This window comes from Mytilus edulis, chromosome 2, assembly GCF_963676685.1.
Source record: "Mytilus edulis chromosome 2, xbMytEdul2.2, whole genome shotgun sequence".
Lineage (NCBI taxonomy): Eukaryota > Metazoa > Mollusca > Bivalvia > Mytilida > Mytilidae > Mytilus > Mytilus edulis.
In genome coordinates this window covers 4,533,774-4,546,072 of record NC_092345.1, presented here as the reverse complement: position 1 = coordinate 4,546,072, position 12,299 = coordinate 4,533,774, and positions in this window count along the sequence as shown.

Below are 12,299 nucleotides of genomic sequence, written 5' to 3'. Positions count from 1 at the left end.
TAGTGTATAGCGTAGAAAAATCAAAAGACGTTATGTTGCTGCAAAATTGCATAGATTGTGATCGAAGATTAAGCAGTAGATTTTTCGAATTTTTGAGAATCCACATCTGGTTAACACCACTGGTAGAATATATTCATCACAATATTTTTGAAGCCCATCTTTAACTGTAGAAAGAATAGTAGTTAGAACTTAAGAAAGATGTTTAGTCGAAAATTTTGACAACCCATCTATGTATCGTTCTTTATATGGAGTTTTGTGTAATTTAGGTATCCAGTATAATGAAGGTAAATTTTCTCCATTTTCTTTGATGTTGATATCAAAAGAAAGAAGGACAGATTTATGATTTTGTAAAATTTCGTCATTGGTAAATGATGTTAAAGAATATGTAGGGTTACCAGTAGTTTTATTTTTTCCAACCTCTGTTGTGAGACATTGCAAGTAATGTTTTTTACATATGTAGACAATATTATTGGAGGCTTTATCTGCTGGAACAACGACATAGTTGTCATGCAAAGAGGATAAAGCATCCACAACATCTGGATTCTTGAAAGGGCTAGTAACCTTTGTAGTCATATTACATCGTAATTTTTGTATGCGCCTCTGAATGCATGATCCATTCAGAACAAAGTGTCCAGGTCTGGTTCGCGCTTTACCCATTTTCTTGCTTAGTCCTCAACTGCATCCATCTGTAACTTGAAATTCTTTTTCCAGTTGATGGGCTGGAGAATTCTATATTTTGGTCCCTTGGCTAATAACTCTCTTAGTTGTTCATTCGTAACGATGCCAAGGTCACCAGTAATAATATGACCAGCTGGACTATAATTGTATTGTGACGATGCACAGGAGCAATCCAGAGGTTTGGACTTCGTATCTTTGAGGTTAAAGGCCTCTAAAACTCTCTTGTGGTTGAAAATCTTGGATTCAATAGACTTGGTGTAAGTATAAGAAATAACAGATGTAGCTTTACTTTTGAAGTAATCAGGTTTTTTGTATAGATTTTTGATGGAAAATATTGCTAATATTTACCGCATCTAAACCTTTATTGGCGAATTCTACCTTAAAAAATTAACGTTTTTCCTCATTATTGGAAATAATAGTTTTTAAAGAGCTTGAATACACAAATGACAAATGCTCTTAACTTCGCTGAATCACATAAATATCTTCCTTACAGCAGCTGTATCATGTAGCAGTCGAATCCTTTTTTCGAAATAATATTTTTTTTTTAATAATTTGCTAAAATTATAGTTTTAATTATCAGAAAACGGTAATTAGATACAGATGTAATGATATAACGATGCTAAAATAATGTTACCTCTTATAATAATTATACTTATATCATAATCAATTCATTATAGTAGAAGGAGTAGTAAAATAAAGGCTAGTAGAAGCGGTAGTAGTAGCTGTTGTTATGGTATAGTTCCCATGCTTTATGCATGTATAACGACATTAAAGTTTCTTTGCAGTTTTTACTAATATAACATTGAGCGTATATAGTTAGGCTTAAACTGCGATTCACCAGACGTGCGTTATCTTTTCTTCATAAGACTCGTCAGTGACATCAATCGTATGCAGTAAAAAAAAAATTATGATGAAAATATGCTTGTTTACATAACTTGTCTTTGTATGTGACCTTTTGGTAAGTATGACACGCGTATAAAGTAGTCTACAATAAACAGTAATTTCTTTATTATCAATCAAGCGTGATGTATAATATATAAAAGGACACCTGAATAATACGTTTTTGCATTATACATGTAGACCACGGTCGTAGATTTTGGTCGTAAGATTTGTCAAGAAATGTTTATTGTGTTCATAAAACGCTAATAAATTATTCTTTGCCCTACTAAATTGATCTGTTAAGTGAGGCCTAAGTATTCTGTATATTTACAAAACTGCGTATTTCAAAAAAGTATTTCTAGTACCATGAGCTGCTACTTAACATTGAACTATTTAAATTTTGTTTTTGTCCTACAAAAAAGTCAATCGATTACCATCCCTCAATTAAACGTAAACGTGACTTTACTGTTAAATATTTTCAAACATTGTTCATCAAAGTATTTCCGATGTTTTGTCATCTTTGTTGATCATCTTTGTTGATAATTTTGTTGTATATGGAATGAAATTCAAAACAGTATGGCTGTGGCCATTGATTGACACATTAAATTCATCCATTGACTGGGACAATTTACGTGAACGTTTGTCTGTAACGACCACTGTTCACGACGTACCTACGATAGACATTTAAACTGTGGGGTCACCAAAGGTTTCTTAACGCCTTTAATTATAAAATAATACTAAAAATTAATCAGGAATAACCTTTAGGTTTTGATTTATATAATTGATATAAATCAAAACATCGTGTTATTTCTGATTATTTTTTCGAATTACTTTATTAAGGTGTGGAGAACCTTTGGTGACCCCATAGTTTAAGTGTCTTTAAAAAGTACATAGTGAGCAGTGGTCGTTACATACAAACGTTCACCTAAATTGTCCCAGTCAATGGATAAATTTAATGTGTCAATCAATGGCCACAGCCACACTGTTTTGAATTTCATTCTATTTAAAACTCAGCAGAATTCGATAAATATTCAATATCTGTTGTGTCTCATATGACATCATTTTGACCTATTTGTTAACTGATTAAGGTTCATAATCCTTCTTGGCTTTCGAATATTTCACTTAACTGCGTTCCTGAATGCTATGGTTGATACGAACATGTCAGCGATGTTTAGACATTTGTGTCTTTATAAAGATCTACGACCTTAAACATTCGGATAAAACAAAAGAAAGAGTACCAGGGTGTGTAAGCTTAATAACACTCCGGATTTAGTTTTTTTTTCATAGGCCAACTTTCTTTCGATACTATAATGATATTAGTATTTCGTGCTCAAGACACTTACCACGACTGACATTAACACTACATACATTTTACAGTCACCATCGTAGTTGTGTGGACAAATACAATATGTCTTTGTGTCAACTTAAACGCGAAATGTTTGACGGTCTTATATCTGTATTTAGCAAAATAGATGTTTCATATGTAAATTCTGTGTTCCTGTTGTTTTTTTGTTTTCCTGTTCTATTTGATGTGTGACGCACGGTTCAGGTTTGTAACCCGGATTTGTTTTCTCTCAATCGGTTAATGACTTTTGAACACCGGTTAACTACTGCTGCCGTTATTAATGTCGTATTAAAATTGTGACATTTTTGTACTATTACGGATTCGCTTGACAAGTGATGAAGGCATTTCAAAACACGCTGCCCTGGTCATTAAAAAGTATTTACTAGGTTGTGGTTCGTTAAATGAAGATGTACATTTAAACATAAATAAACTTATCGACTTTCTCTTTCATAAAACAGAGTCTTTTTTCCTTTTTGTAAGAAGAACTTCTCAAGAGTTCACATCAACTGAAATGTACAGATATGCTTTACAAATAATGGATTGGAGTATAAAATAAACATACAACACTTTTTAAATTGCATGCGTACGAAATAACGTTATTGGATCGTCTCCAATCATGAAATGCTGCCAAACAGACCACAACCGCAAAAACAAAACACAAAAACAACACCATGCAGACGACAATAGAACCACCTAATCCTGTCCTAAATGTTTATATAAATGTGAAGACAATCAACATTATTTTTTCGATTGTCCATCATACACTTTTGACAGGATCACATTCCTTGATAAACTGTCTGCCAATGGAGTTGATATTGATTTAAAGTTAATACTTTTTGATGATCAAGATATGAGTATTGAAGACAATGTGCAGATAGTTATGGCTGCTCATGAATACCTAAAACATTCAGAGAGATTTGTATAATGAAATGTACTTTATAGTCCAAAACAAAATAAAATTTTACTTTGTATGTCTGTATTATATTTTATATTTAAGCTCCTAGACCCAAACGAGCTGAAAAATAATTAAAAATTGAAACAAAAGTTAAAAATCAAAGGACAGTACATTGAAATTAATATCATAAAAAATAAAAACTAATAACTGCACCTTTATTTCTATATTATTTCTATATTCAATTTGTATATCCTTAGTTTCTTAAATCTCTTTTTTCTTTTCTTCTTATTAACATTCTAAATTCTTTTTATATCATTATGATTCTTTAATGTATCAATTTGGTTATTACTCACTGTCGTTATTCTTCAGGTGCAACAATTTAGCAAAAAAAAGTACATGATATCAAACATGTTGTTTTTATAAATGAGCTATTAAATTTATTATTTTGAATAGCTGACTGTAGACCATTTAATTTACTGTGAGACCTCCAAATCAATGTTGGAGTTTATTACCTAGAATATGAGAACTTTTTTCATCTTTAATTCATTTTTTTATTTTTTTTATTTAAAAAATAAATAAATTCTTAGTTTACAATTTGAAGCATTCTTAAAATAGTTATACTTTTAACCTCAGTTGAAAAAAGTAAAATCACAAAAATACTGAACTCGGAGGAAAATCAATTTGGAAAGTCCATAATCACATGGCAAAATCAAATAACAAATCACATAAAAAACGAATGGACAAAAACTGTCATATTCCTGACTTGGTACAGGCATTTTTAAATGTAGAATGCTGGATTAAACCTGGTTATAGCGCTAAACCTCTCATTCCACTCAGCTAAGAGGTATTTTGTAAAAATTAATTATGTGTTGTCATTATGTCTGTGTATGTGTTGCTTTGTTTGAATGTAAAATAGTGTACATTGCTTTGTGGAGAGGGCTTGTTGCCCAATCCAAACCGTTTTTTTTTCTAATCTTAAAGATGCGTTACTTTCTTTGCCTTCTTTTAATCAATTTAACTTCTCTGGATTTCGCAATGCCGCGACTCAGTGATGAAAGACGTAATCAAGCTATCGGAATGTTACAGGCAGGAATGAGTCAACGTGCTGTTTCAAGATATTTTAATGTAAGCAACTCAACAATCAGTCGTTTATTTCAACGCCACAGATAAACAGGAACAGCAAAAGATCGTCCGAGACCCGGCCAACCACAAGTAACGACGCCACGCCAACAAAATGCCATTAGACTACGTCATTTGCGAAATCGATTCACGACGTCGACGTCAACCGCAAACGATTTAATTGGACACCATGGCAGATCAATATATCCCAAAACAGTATCCCGTATCCTTAGACGTCGTCAAATTTGCTGTAGGAGACCCTATAAAGGAATGATTTTGACTCCACGTCATAGACGAAATCGACAGCAATGAGCCAGGCAACAGCAGCGGAGAAACTGGAATCACTTGGTGTTTTCCGATGAATCACGGTTCAATGTCAGTTTTGCAGACGGAAGAACAAGAATATACTTTGATACATATTTGATGGCGGAGGTGTATTGGTATGGGGTGCTATTAACACAAATTTTCGGACGCGGTTGGTTATTGTCAATGGTACATTAACAGCTAGATGCTGTATTGATGAAATTTTGCAGCCAGTTGTCGTTCCAGAGTTACGACGTCATAGACAGTTAAATCAATTGACATTCCAACATGATAATGATAACGTGCGCATACCGATAGATTGACTCAAAACTTTTTGAATTTGGATGGAGTAGATATTCTTGAATGACCTGCTCTTTCGAAGACTTAAATCCCATTCAACACATGTGGAATGAGTTAGGCAGACGCATTCGTTCTCTTCCGAATCCGCCGACTACCCCGGCTGAATTTGGTATCGCATTACAACTACAACCGGAACGGCAAAACATCCCACGCAGAACAGTAAGAAACCTTTGTCAATCAATGCGAACAAGATTAGAAGCTGTTCTACGAAACAACGGTGGCCACAACCGATACTGATGATTTACATGATTTACATGTGTACCTCATTACCTCGACATCAAACATTACGTCATTGGTTTCTCGATTGACAGTTAATTTTGTCTGTAACATTGAAAGATTGATTAAATATTCGTATATACCATGAATTTGTGTAATATACCATTTATTTTATTTGATAAAGTCTGATTTATTTAGGTGTTGCGTTTCTAAAGTCGTTTAGTATATTTTGAAGTCAACATTCATATGGTATTGCATATTCATTGTCAGTTCAATTATCACGTATACTCTTTTTTGGAAGACGGAACAGATCACTAGAAATAGACCCAATCTATGGAAATATGATGCTCTTAGAAACCATTATCTTTTGTTTTACTATAAGGACGTATTTCATTTGAATCATAATAAAAACCTCTAGTTACAAAGTTACGCTGGACTAATAAGTTACCCAGAATTTCATTAGTATATTGTATATTACCCTCAGTTCGCTGTAACAGTCCAAAGAAACAATATTTATCCATGTACTATGGGGTTCTTGGAGGTCTAAGTAATAAAGTAAAACAAAATCCTAATCTACATACACGTTTCAATTTAATTTTATATGTGACAAATAAGTCAGCTAAATTGCGATGCCAGTATCATTGATGAGTTTATCACAAATTGTGTTGCAATGAAGAAACAATAAAAAGAAATAAGAAATGTTGTGAGTTCCAATGAGACAACCCCTCATCCAAGTCTCAATCTGTAAAAAGTAGATAATGATAGGTCAAAGTACGGTCTTCAAATAAGGACATACTATCTCAAAAAAAGTCCAAACTTTTTATTTTGTTTGTAGTTTTTGACTCATAAAACCATATATAGCATACAATGCTGTTTATTCTTCGGCATTATAATATATGTCTATTAAAATTCGATGATGACATAAAATTCTGTTGTTAGAGCACTTTTACATTGATCAATGTAAGAATGCAAAGTTGTTTAGCATATCCGTTTTGGTTTAAATAAACAAATGATATGAATTCCATAGACAGAATTGATAAAATTCACATAAGGGAGAGCTATTTTTGTCTTCTTTTAAATTTAAGAATATATAAAGACAGCAAACACTTTTCCGTTTACATTAAAACACATCCCAAGTTGGGATGAAAATGGGCCATTCTTTATTCTTATTAATGACATTCATGGTTTGTTCTAAAGCAGGTAAGATATTTCAATTTAAAGTTTAATTGTATTTTGTCGTGTTAAAAAATAATTTTTAAATCTAATTCATCGTACACTAAAAAAGATCAAAATCTAAAATTCAAAAATCTCCCCTCCCCCCTAAAAAAAATAATTACAAAATTCAATTAAAACAATTAAACCCGGTTACCAATTGTGGTTTCGTTAAATACAAAACTGTTTAAAGCTGCATTGGTTTTATATATGATAGTACCCTTTTGCTATTTCAGCATTTTATTTGTATGACGACATAATACTTACTTGGGATGAGGCTCAAACTAAATGTTCTGATCAAGGGATGTCCCTTGCTGTGTTGAAAACAGAGCAAGATTACACCAAGGCCAAAGATTATATTGCAAGTAAAATGTAAGTATATTAGATTTGTATTTCTATAAGTCAGGATTTTTCATTTAGTTAGTTGCAGCCTGTTTATTATTTTTTTATTTTCATTTGTCATGCATTGTCTATTTATATCTTACTATTATACATTGGTTTTGCTCATTGTTGAACGCCGAACTGTGACCTATAGTTACTTCCATATCCTTTTATGTTTTTTGTAAATAACACCATATCTTTTTTTTTTGTTAAATAAAACTTTGTCTGTAAACGTCTAGCATTTTCTTTAAAATTTGTAAAAATAAATACAAGTTAACATTAATCTTTTTTGTTTGTGTTTTATTTATCATCTATATTCTTTTATTTGAGTTTATGAATGGGATTTTGTTTAATTAATTTGTTTTGGTAGTATTTTATAAATGTTTTTTGGATAATGTGACAATTATTCAGATCCAGCTGAAAAACTTTGTAGTTGATAGTAAATTTGACAATGTCGTCATTAACAAATGTTTTTGTAGTTGATAGTTCATACAGTATATAGTAAACACTTTTCTGGGGATATTCTTTTCCCAAGCAGAAAACTTTAGCCGAATTGAGCACAACTTTTGGAATTATTGGTCTTCAATGCTCTTCAACTTGGTACTTGTTTTGACTTTCGAACTTTTTTCATCAGAGCATCACTGTTTAGTCTTGTGTGGACGAAACCCATGTCTGGCGTATTAAATGTTAAACCTAGTAGCTTTTGTTAGCTATTATTCGTGTGTTTCTCTGTCCTACATGTTCTCCCATTTATTTGTATTGTAGTCCTCTCAAGTAATGTTGTCATTTTAATGTTATATTTAACATTGCTATAAAAGCGAGCGGTGTGGCATGCCACAAAACCAGGTTCAACCCACCATTTTTGTTTTATTAAAATGTCCTGTACCTAGTCATGAAAATTGCCATTGTTATATTAAAGTTCGTTTCTGTGTGTGTTACATTTTAATGTTGTGTTGTGTCATAGTGTTCCTCTTATATTTGTGTTTCCCTCAGTTTTAATTTGTTACCCGGATTTGTTTTTTTTTCTCAATCGATTTATGAATTTCGAACAGCGTTATACTACTGTTGCCTTTATTTTCCTATAAAGTACAAATTGAGTAAAATATAAATAAAAGGGTAAATAATCCACCCTGTAGAACATATTGCATCTACCCGAACCAGGAACGTCCAACAAAAACAACACACAATGATTAAATAACTTGCCATGTTAAAATTGATACAAGCAAAAGAAACACAATTCCATGAATACAAAAACAAAGGAGATACACAGCTAATACCCATAGGAATGCCGACAACCAAATGGAAAGAGTTACTTTAAAAATTCAATAAATACTCCAGCATACTGATCACTTGCATTGTTTGTTTTAGTTTAACCTGTTTTATTATCGGGCTAATTTTTAGACAAACATGCCGAATTACACAAAACAATAAATTTGAATCGTATGGTACCATTTGTTTTGAGGAAATATTGTGAATTACTTTGAAATCGTTTCATTTTTACAAGTTTATTTTTCATCTACCTGCTCTGGTTTTTTTTTATAATTTTGTAAGTAATTAAAAACATAAACGGATATTTCACAAATAAAGGAGACTAAACTAATAACTGTAATACACCTTCACACAGTTTTGTAACTATGATTCATAAAATTCAAGCTAAACCATATCATTATAATGGGGAAACTAATGCTTTCACAATAATATTTGTGTTAAAAGATAAATGGCCATTGTTATATTAAAGCTCGTTTCTGTGTGTGTTTACATTTTAATGTTGTGTTTCTGTTGTGTCGTAGTTCTCTTATATTTGATACGTTTCCCTCAATTTAAGTTTGTAAGTCGGATTTGTTCTTATGCCCCACCTACGATAGTAGAGGGGCATTATGTTTTCTGGTCTGTGCCTTCGTTCGTGCGTTCGTTCGTCCGTCCGTCCGTCTGTCCGTTCATCTGTGCGTCCGTCCGTCCGTCTGTCCGTTCGTCTGTGCGTCCGTTCAGGTTAAAGTTTTTGGTGAAGCTGAAGTCCAATCAACTTGAAACTCAGTAAACTTGTTGCTTATGATATAATCTTTCTAATTTTAAAGCCAAATTAGACTTTTGACTCCAATTTCACGGTCCTCTGAACATAGAGAATGAAAGTGGGAGTTTCAGGTTAAAGTTTTTGGTCAAGGTAGTTTTTGATGAAGCTGAAGTCCAATCAACTTGAAATTTAGTACACTTGTTTTTTATGATATGATCTTTCTAATTTAAAAGCCAAATTAGACTTTTGATCCCAAATTCACTTTTCACTAAACATAGAAAATGAAAGTGGGAGTTTCAGGTTAATTTTTTTTGTCAAGGTAGTTTTTGATGAAATTGAAGTCCGATCAACTTTCTTGCTTCATTGAAGACCTGTTAGTGACCTTCTGCTGTTGTTTTTTTGCTGTTGTTTTTTTTCTATGGTCGGGCTGTTGTCTCTTTAGCACATTCCCTATTTCCATTCTCAATTTTATTGAAACTTAGTACATATGTTCCCTATAGTATAATCTTTCTAATGTTAATGCCAAACCTGATTATTACCCAATTTTTACAGTCCATGGAACATGGAAAAGGACAATGCAAGTGGGGCATCTGTGTACTTTGGACACATTTTTGTTTCTCTATCGATTTATGAATTTCGAATAGCGATATACTACTGTTGCCTTTATTTGTTACATATTTGACGTCGAAATCACCGTTATTCCAGCCTACCTCAACTTCTTCAAAAGAAGAGGATTTGATACATTGATTTTTGAGAATATAAATTTCTGTTTAAATGTTCAAACAGATAACATGTTTGGTTACATTTGATCGAATCTTTGTTTAATGATGAAACGAATAATGCATGCGGATTTATTTTCCATCGTTTTAGCAAGATTACTCGCCATACCTTATAACGATTATCCTCACTCGAGGAAAACTGAAAATGAAAATAAGTGTTTGGTTTAATTACAGTTTTAAAAATATTTCATTTAAATGCATTGCCTACGTAAATCGTCTATCGTTTATGTCTCAATTGGCTTCAGAATATGCAATGTATCATTGGTATATTTCATTTCAATATTAACATGTATTTCTATGTGTTTAGTTCAGCTTTGAAGGAAATCAACTGAAGGGAACAAATGGTTACCATTAACGTTGGCATTTAAGAGCACTCGAAACAATCCTCTTTTTTTTTTTTTATTTAGTTAATTTTATTTAAAAAAAAAAAAGAACTGCATGGATCAGGCAACAGGCAAAGCTAATTAACCCTCTCATTTAAACTAAGGAACACAATATATTACGTTCAAACAAAATAACACACACACAGAGTTATACTGAAAATACAAAATTTCTTCAATTTAAATCTACCTCATTGCAGACGGGAAATTGCTTCTAATAGTTGAAAAAAATCAAATCTTCTAATATTTCAAGTAACCAACTCCGATATTGATTAAGAAGCGTGAAACTGTCAGCTGGTACATATCATTTTTTAATAAGTAATTTTTTTTTGCAAAAACAACATAATTGGTATCATGCACGTACTTAATAATTTATCGCACTACAGGAATAACGCAAGTGAGTTAACCAAATTGATTCATTTAAGTTTGAGAAAAAACAATGAAGAATATACTTTAAAAATATAACAGACAAACAAACAAATAGTGGTTCCAATGACAAACAAATAAACGGTAGTTTGAATGATATAGAACAGTGGAGTATTTATTAGCTTTTTTAAAGATCAATGATTGTCTTTTATTTTTCCATCTTTTTCTTCAATTTTATCTTTGCCATTTGACGCTAAGTAACCATCAATCAATCAATGACTTTTGTCTACTTTTCAGCCAGTTTGGGCCAGAATTTCAATATAAAATTTAAAAAAACACATATAGAAAGAAGCAAGTTCAGCTAGTTTCAGACTAAAAAAAGTTTTCACTATACATCTAAATTTTTTTTTTATTATGTATTTATAAGTGGAAGGTTTGGCTAGCCATAAAACTAGGTTCAAACAACCATTTTTTTTCTTAAAATGTCTTGTACCACATCTGGAATATAGCAGATTTTATATTTTGTTTAGATGTATGTTGATGTATGTTGATGTTTGTTTTTGTTTGATTCAGTGTCTCCGTTAATCCGTTATTTTCCTCTGAGAGTTGATGTGTTTCGATCAGTTTTGTCTTGCGACCCTGATATGTTTCATAACCATTGAATAGCGAGAAACTACTACTACTTTACCCATTAACAGCCTTAACTATCTGAATATTTTCTTCAATACTCATAACTTAATCACCAAATATTTATAACTTAAAATCAGTATCAACTTCATAAGCAGGCAGGTTATCAAGGGGTGTGATGGACAATTTAAAATGATATTGATTTTTTTCATTCTTCACGTTTATGTAACCGTTAAGGACACGTATGTTTTTCAATCAAACAATCATGAAGTAGGTAAGACTTCTCAGGTTTTTTCATGGGATTCGTGTTGCTAAAATAGTTTTTGATTTATGTTTTGTTGTTTGTTATTGGTTTTTTAGTCGTGTTTCTTTTTAAGTTATATTAGCGCTAGTACTTTTTTCGACGTTCAATTTGTATAGTCCCTTCGGTATCTTCTGTTATATTCTATTAAACATGAAGTCATTTATCAATGTCAGCACAGACTCAGTCTTTTTATAAATTGAAAGCTTATGAATGAAATAGAAAATCAAATGCCATGGGTGATGTTTAAAGTATTAGACGATCGGACAGCAACATAACAACACACAAACAAAAACAACAACATCAACACAAAAGACAAAAATACAATACAACAACAATGTGTCCCCATCTGCACTAACATTTTCTATGTTCAGTGGACCGTGAAAATGGGGGAAAATCTCTAATTTGGCGTGAAAATTAGAAAGTAGAAAGATCATATCATATGGA